The 5,739-nt window shown below is 38.6% G+C and overlaps 1 long non-coding RNA gene across 1 annotated transcript; it reads right to left on the bottom strand.

Annotated features, from left to right (window-relative positions):
* Positions 1 to 3,066: 3,066 nt before the first annotated feature.
* Positions 3,067 to 3,953, bottom strand: LOC108577599. The gene is made up of 3 exons (XR_001891452.1): positions 3,811 to 3,953; positions 3,462 to 3,534; positions 3,067 to 3,219 (listed from the first exon to the last, which is right to left on the bottom strand). It is a non-coding gene; the product is annotated as an uncharacterized LOC108577599 (long non-coding RNA).
* Between the last annotated feature and the right edge of the window lie 1,786 nt (positions 3,954 to 5,739).

Genomic DNA, 5,739 nt, shown 5'->3' with positions numbered 1-5,739 from the left:
TACGGTAAAAGAAGATAGATTCTAATACTGTTGAAATATCTCAGAGTGATCAATGATGAACTTTCATCGAATAGTTTTTAGAAAAAGGAGTCTGGCGTTTAATGGGGCCCCGATTTTGGCGGCTCGATCGATGAATTATACTTTCTTTATTACGCGTTCTTCGCGTAGACTCTGGTTCGTCCTCGTACATACGACGCTACTCTGTTGCATATGATACACATTCGTTTCTCGGTTTGTTTCTCGTACTGAGAGAACGACAGAGCGAAAAACATATTTTGTCAACACTGCTAAACGACTAAGGTGAACGCTGATTACTCTTTGAAACAGCGTGTCCTTTAAAACAGATCGGTATAAATAATTCAATAAACATCTTCACGTTATTAGCCGTGCGCGACGGAGAAGTGTAGAAAAATATTCGGCGAGATTAAAAGTAATAACGTTACACCGAACAAAATATGATCGTATAAATAACGTAGGAACAGTAAACAAAAGAAAACAAAGTTACGCTAAATATATAAGGTAAAAATTGAAGGCAAGAAGAGCTGCCTTTGATTCGCGTAGCTTAAACGTTACCTCTTAGTTAAAATCTATACAACGAAATAATGAATAGAAAGAAAAAAAAAAAAAAAAATGAAGGATTTGTACATATTCACCGAATATGTCGTTAAAAGTCTTGTCTTAAAAAGAACTCGCGGTGCACGGTGCAGAGAAAGAAACGCACAATAATACGTTCCTATAAATTAGCAGATTGGTATAAAAGAACGTTACGATAAATTTTAACGTGAAACGCGTGCTGTCGCAATTTTTGAACTACGAGACAGCCTTTTTCACGTACCGTATGAACGATCGAATCGTCGATTCACACGCATCATCCTGCACAGAAAGAAAAGATATTCAACACGTTGTACGTAGCTCAAGATCATATCTAATAAACTGTACACGAATCGTCTACTTAAATGCCTAATGACTGCAAAGGTGTTTCTCTCAGTACGCGAACCTGCGGATTAGCGAGCGGAAAGTTCGACAGTCTGCTTTCTTATTCCTTCCATTCCCTTGTGACATTGGATCGCGACGAATCGATCGCGACCTCTCGGTTCCATTCACGGAAAAACGAACTCTTGGTCCCTATTTTTTTCTCAAAATCCCTCCCCACCTCATCTGCTTATCTCTGCGATTCCTCTTGTCTATCGCGAGGTTCAGTCCGGAGAATAAACGGAACAAAATCGTCGCTGCAGCTTGCTTGCTCGACGGATCTCGACTCGATCGATTTTCCTTCCTTCGAATAGTCTCGGGGACGAACGAACACAGTCGAGATCCTTGTCGAGGAAAAATACGAAACCATGTTTTAACGGTGACACGCGTGTTGGAAATGTTTCTTCTCTAATAACGTCGATATTTTATAAAGAAGAAGAAAAGGAAATACGAATGTGTTCTAGTTTTTTGTAAGAATGTACAAACTGACTGGACAAGTGAAAAAGATTCTCCGTGTAAAATATTTTCGTACGATTAAGCTTCTCTAATAATTACCTCGCTTAATTCTCGGTTACACCGTAACTCGACGTTAATCGAAAAACTTTCATCGTTAAGCTCCCAACGATATTCGGAAATCACCTTAAAATCTGCCACGTAAAACTTCACAAACACATCTTCAACAACGTCAACCACCACACCCACCCACTGACGCGAGTCAAACGGACCACCGAGAGAAAAAAAAGGAAAAGATCTACACCTCTACACGCGACCGTTTTCTTTTCCTTTTCTTTTCCACGAAAAATTCGGGGCAAATATATGTGAAAAAAATTCTAATCTCGCGCGCGTCACTGTGCGAACCTTCGAAAAAAAAAAAAAAAAGAAAAAAACCAAACGGCACCGTCAACGTCGGAACAATGGAAACGCTTTCTGAAAAGCTGCAAACGGCAGAACCGTGTGCGTTACTAGCGGAGTCGTGTCCTTTCTCTCTTTCTGATCGCGTCAAACGTTTCTCTCCTCTCTCTCTCTCTCTCTCTCTTTCTCTCGTTCGTTAAGTACGTGCACGACGACCGTCGTCTGCTACTACGTGTATCATAGAACCTTAAAACGACAACGTTCGAGCTTACTCTACAGGAACGAACCTATTTCTTCTTTTTTTATCATTTTCCATTATCCTCTGTTCACACCTAGGAGTTTCGTTAGCGTATATCAAAAGGACTATGTACAAAAGGGTCGACCATGGGGCATAGCCGATCTCTCGAATGGTCGTCGACAGTCGCGACTCGAGGAACACTCTGATCCTCATGGCCTCGGGCTTAGGAACTATACTTACTGCTACGCGATACTGTTCAGTGAATTTATTTTTTTTTTCTTTTCGTGCTCGTTCTAGCGGACCAGTTCGATTTCCGGTTCCTACCAGAGAATCTCTCTCTCTCTCTCTCTCTCTCTCTCTCTCTCGGCTTGATCCGTAGACGAAGGAGACAGGACCGGTGCAATCGGTCTCAGTTTCCTCTGTTCGAACTTTCGGAATTTCAGAATCGCTTCTCTCTACGTGAAGTGTTCTCTCATAGAACCACAGGGAGGATCATCTCTTCGAGTAGTTCTCCCTTGTGGAGTGTTTTCAGAGTGCAAGTAGAACGCACGATATAGGAATGGGGGATTCACGTATACGCTGTTTGTATATTATATATATGTATGTGTATACGTGTGGTGTAGGCGTGAAGAAAAGTATCGCGAGGTGTGTGCTGGAGTGTGCAGAGATTGAACGATGATACACACGCGGTCAAGGGAAATGAAGTGTTGTTACGGTGGAAATGAAGTTATGGCTTTGGTGAAGAATATCGAGGACGACTGCACCGATCTCTTTCTACAGTACCTAAACGATGTCCTTAAACGACGTACGCGAGACCACTACGATGAAATTCTTCTTTTCTCAATCCTCTCCCTTTTGCTGATCGCGAGCAAATCGCTGCACATTCTCGATTCTTCTTCTCGCTTCTTTTTCTTTTTTGCATCTCGTGATATCGTGCTGGTCTCTCGTTTACCATTCGGATATTCTTCTCTCTCGCTCTTCCCTTTTTCTATGCTTTCGTTGGATGGTTCCTTCCTCTCGATTTGCTTCTTCTTAGGAGAGATTCGTGCGTGATTAATGTCTGGAAACGTAGTTTTAGAAGAGCGCGTCTGTCTCAATATCGTTCCCATTCGACGCGGTGTATGGTCACTCGTTTTCACTGGGCATTCAGTTCAGACCTGTCGACAGGGTATCAAGAAGAAGGGGGAATGATTTAGATTGTATTCCGAAGGAAGTTGCAATTTCGTCGGTATTTCGAGAATTATCGTGTAAATTGAAGACACTTTTGGGATATGCAAATCGATGCAATTCGATGCTTTGATAGCCGAGTCGAATTATTTTCCGTGTGAAATTTTACGAGATATTAAATTTCTTTTTTTATTGGCAAACAGTAGGTGTTAGATATTCGTCGAATACTTACTTCAATGCTTTGTAACGTTCTTTTTCTGGATTGTTGTCTGGTGGTTCGCACTCGAAGGATGCCAAAGCTAGAGCTATGTTATGGAAAAAGGTAGAAATTATAGTGACCTGTTTCAAGAAAATTACGGATGAATGAAAATTTATTTTCCTACTTTATTTCCATGTATTAACAAGTGAAGAATAGTTCATTATTAATTAGAAAATAATCTATGAATTATTTGAACAGAGGTATCTTAACGTTTCAACATTTTAATAATGTTATTGTGTAGATATTAATTATTTCTTTGTAGATTACACGTTAGTTCTTTTCTTTTTTTATCATTAAAGGGAAAGGAACGAAGGTATTTTACCATTTTCAGTCAGCACCGGGCTCGCCTGAAGAAAAGCAATGACACGTGGACTTTTCTCAAACGGACAAGCAACTTGTTTCCAGGCGATGAATTCTGTTACCTGCTTCGCCAGTTGCCAAAATTTCTCGAAATTAATGTGCCCATTTGGTAATCTGCAACAGCAAACGTGCGAAATGGTTAGCAAAATTTTACGAATACTCGAGAATTCTTTCAAAAAGAAAATTTCCACTTCTCTCTTTCTCTCGGAAGTATCGAATGAAAAGGATAACATTTTCCTGCAAAGTGTTATTATCCTTAGCCAACTTTTAGGATGCTCAGTTACTTCGGACATATATTTGAATTCATTTTCGTAAGTTGAAATGAAGGTAGAAAGAAGAAGTTTAAAATACTTTTACCGCAGAAATTATTTCACTTAAGAGCATAAATCTTCACGTGAATCGATTATTAAAGTTGCAAAATAAAGAAAAAATCTTTCCAATGCAATACAATTATCGATGCGTTAATAATATTCAGTTTCGTTTCAGAAGAGTCTTATTCAAATTTGATCGTCTTAATAATAATACACAAATATCTTTTCACTTTCTTACACACTTTATCCAATATTTACAATTTAGCCACCAAACTAAAAATGACCAATTTAATCGAATCACAAAAATGTTCCATATCAAAGAATAGCAATTGGTCATTCAGTTTCATCTAGTCGATAAACATTCATAAAGTTCCAGCCGAAATTGACATCAAACACTTGGTCTATGTTCCAGTGCCGGCCAAGAACACTCCTATCGTAGTATCGTGGATCGATACCAACAACAACGTTGCGTCCTTTAACGTGTACGTTACCTGGTGTTTACGCAACGTCAGCCGTTCCACGTAGAATAACCACCGCCTGTTATTTTGTTAAATTAATTTCAGATAATCCTGACGGCATTAACTAGCGCGAGAGATGAGCTGATATGTTAAGTTAATGGTTAGCTCGATAAATTTCAAGCTTAGAATCTATCAATCAATCTTCGGTTTGATGCACCCTTCGATTAATTCTAACGTGATCAGTCTCCATTATTCTGTATAACTTGTGATTAATAAAGTTACGCTCTAATGGAAACAATTTTTAATTGATCGATATCGTGCTTCCTTTCTTTTTATTCTCTGCAAATTTTTATTATTTTTCATTTGTTACACTGAAATTAATGTTCCGTGGAGCGAGAGGTGAAACGAGAAATGGGATGTGGTAAAATTTAAACGAGACGTGTTGGTAATTTGATTAAGTGCTGGAAAAATGAGATGTGACAAAATGTCGAAAATAAGTTACGCTTGCATTTTTAAATGCACTCTGCTTTGATCCTATGCAAATGTTAAGTTCCTCATTTTCGTTTTTGAAGATTTTTACGGTTCATGAGGAACATTTCGATTTAAATTTCGAGGTTCAGGATTTTTAAGTAGCACGTTACATTTACCGTTCAATTTAACTAGAGAGCTTTAGAATTTCAATTTCAACATTTTTAGCTTTAGGGTTTTATCTGTTAGATCGGGTGAAATGTAATCGCGACGAATGTTTGGTTGTTAAAAGGTGAAATACCGGTCGTAGTACACGATCTTCGCGTCTATTTAAGAAGATTTCAATTATTTAGTAAGTTCACAAAGGGCCTCCCTTGGGTATATGTATTCTTATTGTAAGAAGTTAATATTGAAACTGAATATTTTATCCGGTAAAAGGAAAGTTCATGCGGAGAGAGGCTTTTGATGCTTTTTCATTTTGTAATTTCAAGAAGTGGGTTCAAAGTGGTCAGTTCGCGAGGAAGTCTCAGAAAGTTTCAGAGTAGTCTCTTCAAGTTTTATGTACTCTTCGAAAGCAATGTGATTTTACGTGCAAACAATCTTGAAACTTGTTAAGATCTTTCTTAGGGAAAAGAAGAAGAAAGAGAGAGGTGG

This window comes from Habropoda laboriosa, unplaced genomic scaffold, assembly GCF_001263275.1.
Source record: "Habropoda laboriosa isolate 0110345459 unplaced genomic scaffold, ASM126327v1 scaffold578, whole genome shotgun sequence".
In the NCBI taxonomy this organism is placed as follows: Eukaryota; Metazoa; Arthropoda; class Insecta; order Hymenoptera; family Apidae; genus Habropoda; species Habropoda laboriosa.
Note: the sequence above shows the minus strand (reverse complement) of the source record. Positions and strands in the feature narration are given on the sequence as shown.